The sequence below is a fragment of the Wyeomyia smithii genome, chromosome 2 (genome assembly GCF_029784165.1).
Source record: "Wyeomyia smithii strain HCP4-BCI-WySm-NY-G18 chromosome 2, ASM2978416v1, whole genome shotgun sequence".
In the NCBI taxonomy this organism is placed as follows: Eukaryota; Metazoa; Arthropoda; class Insecta; order Diptera; family Culicidae; genus Wyeomyia; species Wyeomyia smithii.
In genome coordinates this window covers 64,668,117-64,685,837 of record NC_073695.1, presented here as the reverse complement: position 1 = coordinate 64,685,837, position 17,721 = coordinate 64,668,117, and the positions used below count along the sequence as shown (strand labels likewise).

At 37.1% G+C, this 17,721-nt stretch overlaps 1 protein-coding gene across 7 annotated transcripts in view; it reads left to right on the top strand.

Annotated features, from left to right (window-relative positions):
• Positions 1-17,721, top strand: part of LOC129725998 (cell adhesion molecule Dscam2) — a 300,505-nt gene that overhangs the window by 216,577 nt on the left and 66,207 nt on the right. The window lies entirely within an intron of this gene.

Below are 17,721 nucleotides of genomic sequence, written 5' to 3'. Positions count from 1 at the left end.
ACTAAAGTCGCTTTTTATGCGGGGGATATGTGCCGCGTAAAAAAAACCGCGTAAATTCCAGAATCCGTGTAAAAAAAAACGCGTAAATTCTGGAATTCGCGTAAAAAAAACCCGCGTAAAAAAACCGCGTAAGAAGCGACCTTAGTGTATTTGTTCTCACGGCTATGAATTTTTGTCCAATTCAACAAACAAACTCTGAAAAGTTCACAGTGACAGAACGTCAACAGTAACATTAAAAGATGAAAGTAAATAACCAATAAAAGTTTATTTTCGAGAAGAAAACATAAAAAAGTGTCATTGTACTAAGAAAGCTCAAATTTTCTTTTTGTCATTTTTAAAAACACTTTAATAACAATAAACATGATTCACGGGCAACTATACCTAAAAATGTTGCATTTGTTGTTTGCAATGTTACTACACTGGATCTATACGTGCGCTTCGCAGCTGTTCGTGTTTGCAATTCGAGTTACACTAGAACTAGTTATTTCCTGAGCTATTTTGTACGCGAGTGAAACAGAGTATAGTTTGTTGTTGTTGTTGTGTTTTTAGTTTTTTATGGCTAAGACTATAGTTTGAAACAGCAACAAATACAAATGCTGTCAAATGTCGTATATAATATCAGCTGAGTGTAATTTCAACTGCAGAACTGCGTCGCAAAAACGAATTCGGCATGAGAACTATGCGCAACAATGTTGGCGGCGGCGCACAGAGCTATTTCGTTTAAGCATCAGGACGTAACAATCGCCCTGAACGCTCACGGCGATCGAAAACTTGCCTCTCGCAATAATCAGTGAGCAACGTTTGTTCGGCTTGTACGAAATAGCAACTCATTAAAGAACAAGAAAATCTAAAGGAAAGGTTCTCTATACATCGTGCATGGTATACTCTCGCACACGAATAGATTGTCTCAGTCATGCGACGTTGCTGCAGCAGTGGTGAGTTCGATACGCAGTGAACTTTTCGTCGCTGCAAGAATCAGCAACCTTGTCCAGTGGACGCAGTGAGGAAGTCCATACAGGAAAAAAAGATGATGTCGCATGGAATTCATGTTTTTGAATAGATTTTGATATTATCATGCCAGGAATATATTCTACGAATACTCTCTATCAAATTTACACGTTACCTGTATTTTCCAAGATTATATAAATTAATGAATTAAAGTAGAACTCCGCAAGCAAAACGGGATGAGATAAACAGTGGTTCGGCGCACTCATGGCACTCATTCTTTGTATGAGTGGTGTTGTAGTAGAGGTATGAGTGCGGGAGCATATTGTAGAGAGCTTAAACCATTCCTTAAACAATGAAGTGCTTTCCTGTTATCATTAGCGATGCCATTACAATGCATATGCGGTATAAATAAACCGTTGTGTATTTAAGAGCTATATAACTTTTTATTTATCAGAAAATTGAAAAAAAATGCTCACTCCTAAACTACAACTACTTTAGAAAGTTTTTTCAAATGTTCATTGAGATTAGAACAAAAGGAAGGAAGTTAGAGCTATTTGAAACGCACCTCGTTATGGTCACATAAGTTAAACTTTAAATTTTATACGTGATAGTCTCGAAAAAGTTTTTGTCCAAAATGACTTTGTTGTGTTCACGAATGCCGAAAAACTACCAAACATATTTTTTCCATCTTTTTCTTTTAATATTCATTATTAACGTCGTCAGTCCTTGGTCGATCGTTTTTTGATAAACGAAGTTTGCAATTTTTAAGCTTGAGCTGGAGCTTGATCCTCATTTTTTAACACAATTTTCAACACTAAAAACTGGATTTTTCGGAAAAAAACTGTTCCATTTACATAAGAAACAAAATACGTTCAAAATTTTACGTTCTCAAACACGATAAAATTTTAAACTAATGACTTATTATGGGTTCGGGGAGCTGCGTAGCCGCAAGGTTACAGAATCTGCTTTGTCAAGCGAATGGTCCTGGGTTCGAATCTTAGTAGAACCAGGCCATCCGATGTCAAAAAAGGACTTAAGCATGGGTTTATTCTCAGGCTCCCCACCAGTTACCCTTCCTTTACGCTGAAATCTACAAATACCTTAGCGTGACTTCCTCTTAACAAAAAACATGTCCCTCTTATCAATAAAACTGGCCAGAAGGACGCACGACGAAACTGAACTGATATTGCTATATTGCAAGAGGAACGAGTATCGGTATAGTAGAACAGTAAGCGTGTAAGGAAGAGTAGCACATTACACACAAGCACTGATGAACAATAACAATAAGCATGCCACTTCTCAATAGAGGTATTGCTACTAACAGAAGTGCGGGATACAGCAGACACCCGGGCATATCTCACAATAGATCTACGATTCTGGTCGCAGTGAGGAAGCCCATACGGAAAAAATTGGTCCTATGATTTCGAATGATCTGCTTAGTCGCCATCGTGAGTACCGCAAGCCTCTTAAAATAAAAGAGTTTCTGAAAGACGGCCATAGCTCCACTAATAATTGATATGTTTTTATAAAAAAAACTTTTTTTTTGTTGAAAATCTATACTGTTAGAAAATTTTAACCTGATTATAATGAAAAAAATGTTACACACTAAAAAAATTTTCAATCTTCCTCATTTTCTCAAGCAAAAGGTATATAACCCCTTAATTCAATAGTCAACTCGGGAACAACATTCGAATTGTTGTTTATTGCAAAACATGAACAGTTCCGAATCTCGTTTAGCGGAAGGTCTCTAAAGTTTCGTCGTCATGCAAAACACAAGCACATTTGCATGCAACTCATTTGCTCTTTGGAGACTACAATCAGCCTGGTATTACCTGGACACGTACAAGCTCGGGCTATGCTATTCCAAACATTTCCGAGTCTACGTTTTCTGGAACTGCTTCTGCTCTTCTGAACGGTATGTCGCTGCTGAATATGTTACAGATGTACACTGTCACTAACGATAGAATTCAAACGTTAAATCTCTTATTCGTCAATGCACTGTCGTTGAAGCTTATGAGCCTTAACTAGAAATGGATTCGAATCACCCTCCTCTATTAGTCACTCAAGCATTTCCGCAACCAGTTGATTTTGATGATACGTCCGAAGATAGAGGATTTAATTTTGCCAAAGCAGATTTTATTGCACTAATGGATTCGTTACAAGCAATCAACTGGGAGACGGTACTAAATCATGCTGCGAATGTTAATCTTGCTGTAGAAAGACTCTCAATTGTTTTACTTCAGCTGTTCAGTCTTCACGTTCCAGCTCCTCGTCCTAGACCGAAATCACCCTGGTCTAATCAGTGGTTGAAAAAACTGAAACGTTTGAGAGCAAAAGCACTTCGCAGATACACACATGAACGTAATACCTTGACAAAACGAGACTTCACCCAGGCCAGTAATAACTAAAGTGCATATAACCGTATCCTTTATTCACAGCACATACTACGTGTACAGTCGAACCTTAGAAGAAACCCCAAAGATTTCTCGGCTTTTGTAAATGACAAACGGAAGGAAAGCGAACTCCCTTCGCATATGTTTTTGGAAGAAGAAGTTGCAAACGCTCACGATGGCATCTGGAAGATCTATAACAACGAATCTGCTACAGTTCTGTTCTCATTGGATCAAACATTTGGAAGATGGTGCTCAAGAAGACTCTATTTACACGGATCTCAAAGCAGCATTTGATCGTGTAGATCACAACATCTTGTTGGCGAATGTTGAGCGGCTGGGTGCAACATCGAATCTGGTTGGCTGGCTTCAATCTTACCTTGTTGGTCGTACTCTGTCTGTGAAACTAGGAAACAGCGAATCATACAGTTTTGTAAATTTGTCGGGCGTGCCACAAGGAAGCAACCTTGGATCGCTGCTATTTTCCTTTGTTTGTTTGTTTTTTTCATTCCGCCAAGATGTAAATTAATGATTTGAAGATTTTCCTCGTCGTAAGCCGCTTGAAAGAGTCACTGTAGTTAAGGATCTTGGTGTGCTCTTAGATTCTCAAATGTCCTTTAGAGATCACTACACGAGCATAATTGCACAAGCGAACAGAAACCTAGGGTTTTCAATTCGAATCGCCGAAGAATTTTCAGACCCATATTGCCTGCGTTCATTATATTTTTCCCTGGTGCGTCCGGTGCTAGAAACATCTGCTGTTGTTTGGTGCCCTAATGCGGAGATTTGGAACAATAGAATTGAGTCAGTGCAAAACAGGTTCATCCGTTATGCACTACGTACTCTACCATGGAGTTACCCGAGTGAGCTTCCTCCATACATTGATCGCTGCCGTTTACTGGATATGGACACTTTAGCAAAAAGGAGAAATATATCGAAAGCTGTTTTTGTGGGGAAACTTATCGCTGGACAAATTGATGTACCGGCCATTCTCTCCCAACTCAACATCTATGTGCCTGCGAGAAGCCTGAGATCATGGAACTTTCTACGACTTGACTACCAACGTACTAACTACGGCCAGAACGAACCTATTAGGGCGATGTGTGACGTATTCAGTAGATTTTTTGACTTTTTTGCTATTAATGTAACCATTGACGTTTTCAAGAATAGATTAAAGCAGGTATTAGACGAAGCGAATATTTGCTATTTTTGGTACGATTTTTATTTGCACAAAATAAAATCCGTACCAAAAATAGCAAATATTTGCTTCGTGTAATACCTGCTTAAGGTAGTTTAAAAATGTTTCAAGTGTTTGTTAAATAGTTTGTATTGCTGGAAATCTGTTTGTTAATGTTGCACTTTGTTCTTTGTTTGTAATTGTTAGTGTATCAACATTTCATTAAGTTCACTGCGGGTCAGATGGAAATCAATATAAATAATAATAATAATAATAATAATAATAATAATAATAATAATAATAATAATAATTTGTGTAGCAACCCCTTTTCTAAAACCAGGTATAGTCACAAAATTCCATTCCCACGTAACGTAGTCAAAAATAGTACTTTTATTGCCATTCCATTGCCGGAATATAGTGCTGATTCTAGACACCTTGTTTCCCGTGGGAGAAACAACGGCTGCGAAATTAGTGGGCAAAAAGGAAAATAGTGGGCAAAGGGAAAAAATCGAGAAGAGAATGTTTTTTTTTCGGATTTTCAGCAGGTCGGGTTTAAATACAATTTGTTGAAATATAATGAAAATAATCAGATTAACCTAGCCCCACCGACTTGATTCCGGGTGGTCGTTGTTTTCCCGGCAAGTCCTCGGCGAAGTTCTTATGCTTGAGCTTGAGCTTGAAGACCGCACATTTCGTAGTTGCTCCTCCGGGATTGCACAAGGAACCACGTATATGCCTACTTGGGATTAGTTTGCCATCTTCAGTGTACAACAATTCAGCAGCTATCGCTTTGTATGGATCGATAACAGCCACGTCCTAACGGTCATTAGGGTTAGGAAGGATGTTGTGAGGAAGGAGATGTAACAGTCGTTGTTGGAGACCGAGTTTACCTCTGCATCTCCACGACTGCGATGAAAAGGATGGGTTGTGTCACCGAGGTAAGTGACCGAATCGGATAGTATTGCGCGCAAAGATAATTCATCGTGCAGAATCCGCGGGCCGTGTCGTGCGCGCGAATACAATTCACCACCAGAGGCATCAGAGTGTTTAAATATTTGTCAATTCCTATTCCCCAATGCCCTCTAGAAACCAGGTACACTTCAGCTGGCGCAAATTTTCGAAGTAATACGCGCTATTATAGAATCAGCGGAGGCGATCTTCGGCTAAACGGACAGATCGAAATCAAACAATGTTGCTCACGAAGTTCGCTTATTACGAAAAGGAACGACGAGTAACTTTCTTGCTGAACAATGCGAAACACTGCATACGACGCGCGCGCGAAAAAGCATATGCCACTCGTAGCATCCAGCTATTTGTCTATCATTAATCCCGGGCATCTCCGAGGAAGCAAACGCACATTGGCCGACTATTTCTCAGAAACGGAAAATTGCCATCTTTAAAATAGCGTCGAACATCATGTTTTGGCCTCCGGATGCCAACCTTTGGTTTCTGAATGCTGAATTCAAGGAATCGCTCAATAAAGATCAATGTCAAACGCAGGAGCAACTCGCTTCTGTACACCTGTCAAGTCATTTCCAAGCACATTAGCATTTTTTACTACAGCATATCTGGCGGAAAGGCAGATATTGGTGGCTGCTTTCAGTTTCATTTTGTTCGGACACTGATTCCCTTCAATTGTGTAAATATAAATATCATACTGGAATCGAAGCGGATTCATATATATATTTTTTTTTTAATTTGATCATTTCTGAATCTTTGTCATCTGATGTCATGCATTCCAATTGGGACAATCGGTACCCGTGAATAAGTACGCAATGAACGCTAGCTGATTTAACAGGTGCTTGGAAATTCAATGGATACAAATGACGTAGACTAGGGCCATGCTATAAGCGTCAAATCTGATATAACAGTCACGTTACCAAATTATATAGCGGTAGCACTGACAACACTGACAAAGCAAAACACAACATGACGTGGCAGTATGGGAGCATTCCTATATGATGTAGAATATTTTTCATAACTTTCACTACCCTCCCCCCCCCCCCTCACCCTTGTTGCATTAAGTCATAAAATCTCAATCCTCCTTGAAAAAACGTACCAGAGCGAGATCGCGCCAAATGACCTATGGTGGAATATCGACCATTTTTGATTTGAATGAAACTTTGCGCACGTATTTGGCTTAGCCAACTGAGCATTTTTTACAGATGGAGAGATTTTTCACACCCATGAGTTACATTCTAAAAGGGCGTATGCCTTTTGGCATAGGTTTTATTCGAAGCATTGTAGCCCAGAAACCGTTGGTTGTATAGGAAAACTGTCTGAGAATGAGTTGTAGGGAATTAAAAATGCACACACAAAAAAACCACGGTACAAAATAAATTTTTTTTGACCAAAAAAAATTAAAAATAAACAGTAAATTTCAATTTAAAAAAAAGAGTTGAATTTTTTTTATTTTTTTTTTTTTAAAGAAACTTGACGTTAATACATAACTTTTTTAAAAAAGTCCAGGATGGAGAAATACCATAAAAATATTTTTTTATGTTGGTTAATTTTTTTATAAAAATTCTAATTTAAACATTTTTCAAAATATTTATAAAATATAAAGATGCAGAGAGTCATTTTAAATCAAACAGCTCTTGGCAGTAAACTTTCTAAATGCATCGGTTTTCGAGTTATTTTTAATTTAAGCTCGAAAAATTATTAATATTCGGAAAATACACGTTTTTCTTAATTTGTCCATGGTTCTCCAGCAAAAAACATACGTTCATTGGAATGCTTGATCAAAAATATACAATTCATTCTTTGACAACAAAACGATTGGATAAATAACTCAAGCGCTAAACCTTAGCCTGCCTACACGTTCTCCCTTGCCGAATGTTTCATAAAAATATATGTTTGTCGTGCAACACTACCTACTTGTTTACTAATAATAACTGTTTGTAAAGTACGCAACCAATAACTACTGGGTTACCTATAATATCTCTTTCGTATATAAATACGATTGCACAACTCCAGATGTGTTAGTAGCAGTTTGCATTTTGTGAAGATGAATAAAGTGAAAATGGAATACACCAAGCCCAAATGCTGTAGACCCTTTCCTGGTCATCGGTGCTCATCCAGCTTACGCAAATTAAACGAAAACGTTATTGCAAAATTAAAATTATGGAACAGTCAAGCTCATTTTAATACGTCTTTATCAATTTGTGATTCGTGTAGTTATTGGAATGACAGTCAAGCCACCATTCATCCCTTCGTTGTTTACTATTCAGAATCTGGAACACTTAAGAATATCAGCTTCATCATAATATCGGAAGTACTCCATCATGATACTGTTGTGGTTCAGGTGTTCATTGGCAAATTAATGAGTTTTTTGAAAACAACAATAGAGTTGAAAAAAGCGATATTAATGTCTGATGGAGCTGGAAATAGTTAAAACTTTGCAAGTCCTTGCAAGTTCAAAACAAAATATAACGTCGATGCAGAGTGGCATTTTTTGCGACTTCTCATGTTAAAGGCCCATGCGATGCAATTGGTGGCATATTAAAACGAATGGCAGGAAATACAAGTTTAGCTAAAGAACATGAACATCCCATTACAAGCGCAAAAGAATTGTATGATTGGTCTAATCAGAAAAGTAATAAAAATTCATCATAAATGTCATTTAGTTGGGTATCATATGAAGAATATGAACAAGGAGTAAGAGAATGGAGCAATATTTTCAAAAAATCTATAATAATAGCTGCCACACAAAAGTATTACTCTTTTGTTCCGATTTCGGAAAATAAGATACAAACGAAGCTGTTTTCAAAAGATGACGAATCATTTACTTATGATGTATATAAAATATAAGGTGAAACTAGTTCTGTAAAGTATCTATGTCATAAAAAAAATATGTTCCTAAGATAATAATACTCGAAAATAAATATTTGATTCTAATATATATTTATATCACTTAGAACATTTAACTCTTTTCTTGAGAACCGTTCGCCCAATCGTTTTGCTGTCAAAGAATGAATTGTATATTCATGATCAAGCATTCCAATGAACGTATGGTTTTTGCTGGAGAACCATGGACAAATTAAGAAAAACGTGTATTTTCCTAAATAATTATAATTTTTCGAGCTTAAATTCGAAATAACTCGAAAACCGATGCCTTTAGAATGTTTACTACCAAGAGCTTTTTGATTCAAAATGACTCTCTGCATCTTTTAAAATCATCAGAATACAAATATTTTGAAAATTGCTTGAATTAGAATTTTTATAAAAAAAATAATCTACCATAAAAATAATATTTTTCATTTCTCCATCCTGGACTTTTTTTTTTAAAAGTTGCGTATTAACGTCAAGTTTCTTTAAAAAAAAAATAAAAATAATTCAACTCTTTTTTTAAATTGAAATTTAATGTTTATTTTTAATTTCTTTTGTACAGTGTATATTTTTTTATGGTGCATTTTTAATTCCCTACAACTCATTCTCAGACAGTTTTTCTATACAACCAACGGTTTCTGGGCTACATTGCTTCGAATAAAACCTATGCCAAAAGGCATACGCCCTTTTAGAATGTAACTCATGGGTGTAAAAAATCTCTCCACCTGTGAAAAATGCTCAGTTTGCTAAGCCAAATACGTGCGCAAAGTTTCATGCAAATCAAAAGTGGTCGATTAAATTCTCGCGTATTTCCAGGCGAAATACATGCTGTAACACTTATGAAAACAAAAATTTAGAAAGAACTTACCGTTTATTATTATTACATATTACATAATCTAAAATCACGATACGACTGGTTGTTTTCAATCAAAATTCACCTGACCGAAAATGAAACCTACTCTTTTTTATAGCCATACTTCAACTAAATTCAAAAAAAATCTCAGTGATAAGAGCTTCCTCTATAGCATCATTTTGTAAAGATAAGTGCACAAAATCGACGTTTTCGATTGCAGTTAATGGCAGAAAGAGGAAATCAACCGATCGCCCCAAAGCGCTTCATATTGCGCGCTTTCCAAGTGGCCCAGGTCTCATGTTTTATTAGCCAATATACAAATCACGACACTTGAGTTTTCGCAAACAGTCTGTGAAATTGATTTTTCCCGTTTTTCCATTTCATTCTACAGCCCCGGTAAAGCTCGAGCGCTTCCTTGGCACTGTGCGACTCGGAATCAAAGTTTCCGCCCTCGAATAAGCTCCATTCGTCTTTCGTTCCTATTACCATCGGCTGTTATGCTCAATCGAGCTTGCGAGTAATGGTAGATGCTCACGTCGACATGAATGTAACCGGTGAGCTATAAAAATAAACATCCCGGTATTTTTTTTTTCTTCTACCGTCGTCGAATGCGTCGTACAGCAGATACGAGAGCGGTGTCGTCGTGGAAGCGGAAATGGAAGAAGTAAACCGCAGCCAGTTCGGGAGCAACAGAGCAAACAATTGATCCGAAGGGCAGAAAATACCGGTTCGAGAATCTTTGGCGATAGCTGCAGGCCTACGACAGACGGGAAGGATTATTTCTTTCAATTTGTTAGGTCGGAAAGTTTTTATGGTTGCAAAAAGCCGCTGCTCATTTCGCCAGAGTGAACTGAATCTTTTATTTATTGAGTCGATGGCAGGAAATTGTTCGCCCTTAGGGAGCAGGTTAGCACGAAAAAAAATATCTGCCAGCGAAACTTCAATAATGCTTGCGTCAATGTTGACACGTTTAACGCGAACTTGAGAAGAGAATGCATCCATTGTCGATATTACACATACTTTCCAAATTAAAAATGAAAACAAATCGCACATCAAACGCCATCTACAGCGTATTCGAGTCTGACATTCGCATGCTCTTCTGAATCCTGGAGGGGGGTCGTACTAGAGTCAGTTCAAGACAAAAGACATCCCATAATAAATTAAAAAACAAAACGTCCAACAACGAAAGAAATACGCCACAGAGCGAGCGTCTGGAGCTTGTCGAATTCTAATGACGAAGACCGTACGGAAAAGGCAGCAGAGTTGGAAGGCTGCATTCAGAGAACGCTGGTTTCGGTTTATTCATTCTGCACCGCATTCGATGCACCATGAATGGCATTGCACAATTGTTAATGCTGGTGTCACTCAGAAAAGTAAAAACAGACAGTGGGGTAAATTGAAAAAAAATAACATTCCCTACTATTGTCACCGTTCCCAAAGCGTCTTTTGCCTCGCACTGGGTATGTACAGGGTTTCCGAGAAAACAATGCCAGCATCTGCGGGAGCGGCGATTCAGACCGAGGGATTACAGAGAAAACTATTTTCTGCGACCGTAGCGTGAGTTGGGTCTATTGTTCCCGTCGCCTTACTTGAAGCAGGATTCAATATGATCGGGCAAAGAATGGAACGGGAGCTTAAGATGCTGCTGATGGTAACAGTCAGGCCGACCAGTTGATGAAAATCTGATAAAACAAAACTAAACCTTTCTGAGTCAAATAGGAAATTCGTATCGAACTTTTCATTCAAGCGTTTATCCTACACAGTACCAAAAAATGAAATTTACGGCTAGTACAAATGAATGCACATATCAGTTTCTAGCACATAAAGTGAAAAACATATACAGTTTAACACCGTTAATAATGCACAGTACATAACCGTTTTAAACCATGTAAATTTGTACGTTAAGTGATGTAAACTTAAAGCTTTGAATATAAATAAGCATGCAACTTAACAATATATTCATTTACATTGCATGTGAATATAATGCCACACGGAATATTACCTGGTTTCTAATGCTCCATTTATGTGCATTTAAAGAAATGTAAATTTTTTTTACTCTGTAGGGCAGACTTTTTATAGGTGTGACAATGTTGCCATATACAAGCGAATGGGAATGTGAAACTGGGGAGCAATTTTTATGGCGAAGTTATTAGATATCGGCCGGTTTTCTGGATTCAATCTCAATTCTGCAATGCTTCAACACCTTTGTTGGTCTAATTGGTTGGATTCGAGTTCAGCTCAAAACAATTTAGACGACCCTCGATATATTTCAATTCAATAATTTTATCTTATTTTTTATTGATCGTTATAGTCTGATAACGTATGAAATATTTTGTAAATATTACCCATCTAGAAAATGTGAAGGGACATCTCTTACGGAGCTCTTCTGAAGAACTTCCACATTCTTTTCCCTTACTAACAGGTTGTGTTGGAATCATCTCTTAACGCTCAAAAGGTATAGATATTTGATTCGTTTGCACACTAGCCGTATTCAACGTTCATGTGACAAATAAATTCGCAACATTGATTACAGAAATATTTGATAAATTAATATTACATAACAAAAAACATAGCTTTTTGTCATTTTAAGTAACTGTTCTCTATTAAACTATTTACTACATATCTTCTAATCGTTTTGGGACGGTTTACGGACATGTTTTATAAAATTACCATTCATATACTGCCGTGTTACAAGATTATGACGTACATCCATTTGATCAGTTTTTCAATACGGCCCAAAAACGAACGGGTTACTTGTCACTTTTGTATTGAAATGGTGCATACGTCATTTTGTTTTCTTGATTTTATGCAACGTACAATTAAGTTACAACTAAAAGAAAGATACCAGGAGATTTGTCTTCGAATAACGAACAAATTGGTATAAGAACCTCATATTTGAAAAAATTGCGCTTACGTCAGTCTGCGAGATTACGGCAGTATAGCCATACAGCCCAATACATCCTAGGATTGCCAAATACAATCCAATGAGGGTATTTCCACTCTTTGCGTTCCAAGAATAGCGATGTGCCGATGTCGTATGTCATGTAACTAAATTTCATAATGATAAATGTATAATGTATGAAATTTTACGTAATATTTTCGAAATGAATTGTGCTAAAGAGGTAGTAAAATGGAAGAAATGATTCCTAATTTCTAACAATTTAATTCCCATCAACGCCGAGAACATTGAATTTAAATGAAAATAATGTTGAGTATGTATGTTGAGTAATGTAAAGTTACAGTTCGATTACAATAAAATTCAATAGGGTCTTATGGGACCTTCCATACAATACAAATTTTGTGAAAATCGGTCCAATCGTCTCTAAGAAAAATGGGTGAGTTTTAACAGCCTCCGGAACACGTTTCTTTTAATTAATCATCATTATCATTATCATTATCATTATCATTATCATTATCATTATCATTATCATTATTATTATCATTATCATTATCATTATCATTATCATTATCATTATCATTATCATTATCATTATCATTATCATTATCATTATCATTATCATTATCATTATCATTATCATTATCATTATCATTATCATTATCATTATCATTATCATTATCATTATCATTATCATTATCATTATCATTATCATTATCATTATCATTATCATTATCATTATCATTATCATTATCATTATCATTATCATTATCATTATCATTATCATTATCATTATCATTATCATTATCATTATCATTATCATTATCATTATCATTATCATTATCATTATCATTATCATTATCATTATCATTATCATTTTCATTATCATTATCATTATCATTATAAAAAATCATTAGTTAAGGATTATCAAGAAAGTCTTTTCATTTGACACCAGTTTTTGTAAAAAATGGATGCGTAGTGTAGGAGATAATGAAGTTTCGTGATTTTCACATTTTGAAATACAGTGCCTAAATTTAAAGTACGATGACAATGCAATTCGAAAGCATCTTATGCGGCCTCCAGACCTTTCATTTGCAACTGATTTCGTGAAAATCGGTTCAGCCATCTCTGAGAAAAATGAGTGAGTTTAAACAGCTTTTGTGTTTCTAGGCAATAACATATTTTTCACTGACATGCCTTTCAATGAGAATCGACACGGGTGGCACCCAATATCAGTCTCAACCTGAGAGAATGAAATTGCTGTTGTGTGATATTCATTTTGTAGTTTCGAAGTTTCACAGCTCTGGCACCAATGCTTTCCTTTGCAATATACCTTATTATCAGACACCAGCACCACAGGCTGTCTGCTCTGCTATGCATTACCCATCCACCAGCCTAGAGAGCAAGGAAAAAAATTACTTGCCACTGTCCAAATCACACACAGGTACACGGGTTGGCCAACGCCGAGTACGCACACTTATGGATGACAAAAGTTGAACGGAAAGAGCGAAAAAACTGGTTCAATGGTCTTTTGAATCTAGATATGCAGATTAGAGTGCCAAGAAGATGTATGAAAAAATTGAATTGACTTTCGAATATGGTTTAGCGAAACGCATTCACTCTCCCAGCTTAAAAAATTCAAAGTCCCAGAAAGTCAGTGTTTTTGTAAAAAAACAATTTCGAGTTAATCGTCGACGTTTCATGCATTTCTAAGACATATGGCATAAAAAAAAGATTCGATATCGACTCATTTTTTTCATCGGTCGAAATGTTGAAACTTTAACCGCTTTGAGGCACGTGTTCCCGATGTCTGATCGAGCTGAAATTTTGCATGACAACTTTTTTCAAGAAAATGAAACTTTTGAGCCCTACCGCTAAACGAAATTCGAAAAATCGATTTTCATTGACACTCTAATGTAGATGCAAGCAATCCACTCGCGAGCTGGTCCGAAGAATCAGTTCTTTGAAAGAACGAAATTTTTTGATCGCTCCCAGAAGAATTGGTTCTTCTGATGAACCAGCTCTTTTTATCAGCTTGCGGGCAATCTGCTCGCGATCAAAAGATTTTGTTTTTACAAAGAACAGACTTTTTTGATCAACTCGCGAGCGGTTGCCTGCAGTTCTCTCGCTTTTTCCATTCCCCTTTTGTCATCCATTCGTGTGCGAACTCGGTGTTAGCCAGCCCGTGTGACTGTGTGTGAACTGTGGCAAGTTAATTTTTTTTCTTGCTCTCGCGGCTGGTAGATGGTTATGCATAGCAGGGCGAACAGTCGGTGGCAACTGGCTGCACACCGCTTTGCGCTTTGGATGCAAAGCTTTCACATGGCTATCGCATCCGGTGTCTGATCAACAAAATCAGCTATCAGCTGTTTTTGCGAATTGAGGGGTGAGTTACCGCTCTTTAACAAAGAGCGGAAGATTACTCAGTAACTTTGAAGAACCAGCCCTCAAGATCAGTTTGTGAGAGGATTAAGGATTACCCACCTCTAGTCCTTAAGGGACCATCCACATACCACGTGGACAGATTTTCAACGATTTTGACCCCCCCCCCTTCCCCTCCGTGGACAACTGCCCATATAAATTCTAAAAAAATTGTATGGAGCGTGTACATTAGCCAACCCCCCCCCCCCCCCAAGCTGTCCACGTGGTATGTGGATGGCCCCTAAGATGGAAAGAAGTAAATGTTACAACCGTTGTTGCCATAGACCAAGTTTACCCCTGCATCTCTAACGGCTGTTACGGAAAGGCAGGTTGATACGTTTGCATTGCATTGACGTTAATTTGACAGAAAATATATGGGCTAACTGTCAAATTACCGCAAACGCAGCCGCAACGTATCTGCTTGGAAACAATATCGCACGGTCTCGATATGGTCTCGATCTCGATGGTCTCGATCAACTAGATAAGTTGAGAGAATTCGTTATCGATATTGTTTTTGGCACATTTTGCATGCTGTAGGATAAGTACAACGATACATCGTGCCCCAGTGCTGAGTCGAGAAAATTTCCAGCTCGAAAAGATCCTCGATCGGGAATAAACCCGACATCAGAACCGTGTGGGAGGGCTAGCCGTCCGACATCGATAGCTAACCACGGGGCCACCATCCCTTAAGAATAAACTCACGCGTAAAAGCTCCCTATATTACTGGCGCCATCTATTGACAAACAGCGAAAACTTTGTTGCGCACCTAATACTATCCAGAGAATTTGTAAGCGACTATACGGATTCTAAACGTACGTGTGTGTGTTCCTACGTGTGTACGTGTTCCTTTTGAAAATGTGACGTCCATAGACGTATTTAAAGATGAAAATGTTAAGAAAAGGAAGAGGAGGTTCTAACTGATATAAATTATATCATTGAGTAGGGGTATTCCCAGACTCTCGGCTACATATGGAAACCAAAGGTTGACGTCCAGAGGCCAAAGCGTGAGATTCGACGTTATTTTGAAAACCAAGATGGCAACTTTCACTTTCTGAGAAGCAATATAAAACTGTGGAAAAAGCTCAAGAACCCATCAATGTTGATATTAATAAAAGTAAAATGACACTTAGGAACCGAAAATCGGTGTTTGAGACGTCATTTTTCATTTTAAGGTGGTAACTCCCGGTTTTTGGAAATCTGAGAAATTTGATCATTGATCCTCAAATATGGATATTGACAAATTGACATGACGTCCAGAGGCCAAATATCAATAATCGAAATCATCGACTTCTCTTTTTAGGAAAGGAGGGTAAAATCTAGGAAAATGCAAAGAAAAACCCAATATGGACATTTACAGAGTCGGGACTATGCGTAAAAACTGAAAATATGTGTTCGATATTGTTTTTAAATTTAAGGTGGCAACATGACGCTATTATGCATGAACCAGTTGAACAAACCAAATTTTTATGACATAGGCTAAGTCGACGTTTTACTAAGTTTAGGATGTTTCTGTTAATCTTTATAAAAATTTACATTTTATCGGAGACTTACTAAGTTTAGAATGTTTCTGTTAATCTTTATAAAAATTTACATTTTATCGGAGACTTAGTTTATAACCTATGCATATAAATGTGAAGCAATCTACTAACTCGATTTTTTTTAATTATGGCTCAACCATAAAAAAATCCATTGAAACCAGATTAGATTAGATTTTTCCAAAATTCATTTGATGAACAAATTATTATCATTATACAAAAAAAATTTAATACTGATTCTGCCACCCAGGTTCTAGGCGATGGAATCAGAACATAACTTCATTCAGTCAAGCACAACTCTCGAAAAAAAGTTTTTACACGCAAATGAAAATTGTGGTGGCCTCTTGGCCTTTCTTTTCTCTTAAAATCGTCCCTCCTTTCTACTCTGCACAAGTTTAATCAAATTCTCTTTTTTTCTCTTTTATTCGCAAAACAACTAAATTCTTTAATACTAGGCGAATTTCGCACCAACTCGATCATTTGTTGGTATCTCCTTCTTAGAATGCAAATCCATCTTAACCAAACTTTTGCTTCTTTCGTCGAACAAAAGTTCAACTCATTCATTCAGTTTGGCTATTATCAACTTTCTTCTACTCGAGCTTCTTCTTAAAACCCTATGTTCTATAACGGATCGGTTGTTGTAATTGAGGCGAAGCGTAGTAATTTTTTTCATATTACAGCAATAATGTCGTTAGTTTTATCAAAAACTACTAAAAACTTTATACGGTTGCCTGGCGAAGAATGGAATCGATTCCGGAGACATTCTGTACGATGAACGGCACCTAGCCGAGACGTTTGGGTCATTTCCTGGCTGGCTTTTATGGCCTTTCGACTGTTAAAATTTACATCCCAATGGCACCGTTCGGTTCGAAACTTTCGAGCGGTCGTCAATTTTTCTTCATGCCTTTTACAACCCACGACACACTGTACTTCTTGAAAAATTCAACTCTTTTGGGAGATGTTCAGGGTGGATTTTTTGGCGTGTTGCTCTTTTTATGTCGATGTACCTTTTTTAGTATCAAAAGGATCTAAGCCTGTTCGTTCTCAAAGAGTGCTGTTTTCAGTAAAAGAATTCATCACTCAATAGTCCAAGTTACGTGAATTGCTACTCAGATGTTACTAATATTTTATGACAGATGATTCGTTTATACGTTTTTTCTGTACCATTTCACCTGTTACCATATAGATAGTAAGCGCATTTAGACTAAGAGTGAATTATCTCCATACTTATGTGCAATTATTTTCCTTTTTTTTGTTCATGCAGAAAGTGTTACAAAGCTCAATCATAATCTCTGTTTATGTACCAAGATTTCTTCTACATCAAACTTAGAAATATGCTGTCCTACTTTTTTACTCTGCTTAAAATCGATCAAAGCAAAACGCAAAAGGTACGCATTGACGTAGTCACTACCGCACTATTTTATTTGAACCATCGAAAAGAAAAAGCAGCACGGAATAAGGTGACAAGATGACATAACTCTCTCATCATCTTAAAAGCTTGTCTGCTTCACTTAACTGAACAAAAGAAAATAACCACAAACCGGTGATTACTTCCAGCTGCGCCTCGCAATTCCGAACCATTACCTTTTGACGTGAAAATGATGCTTACTGCAAAGTTGTTCTATATATTCTCGGGCCACTTTAAAAAGTGGATCATTTCGCTTTAATTTTGC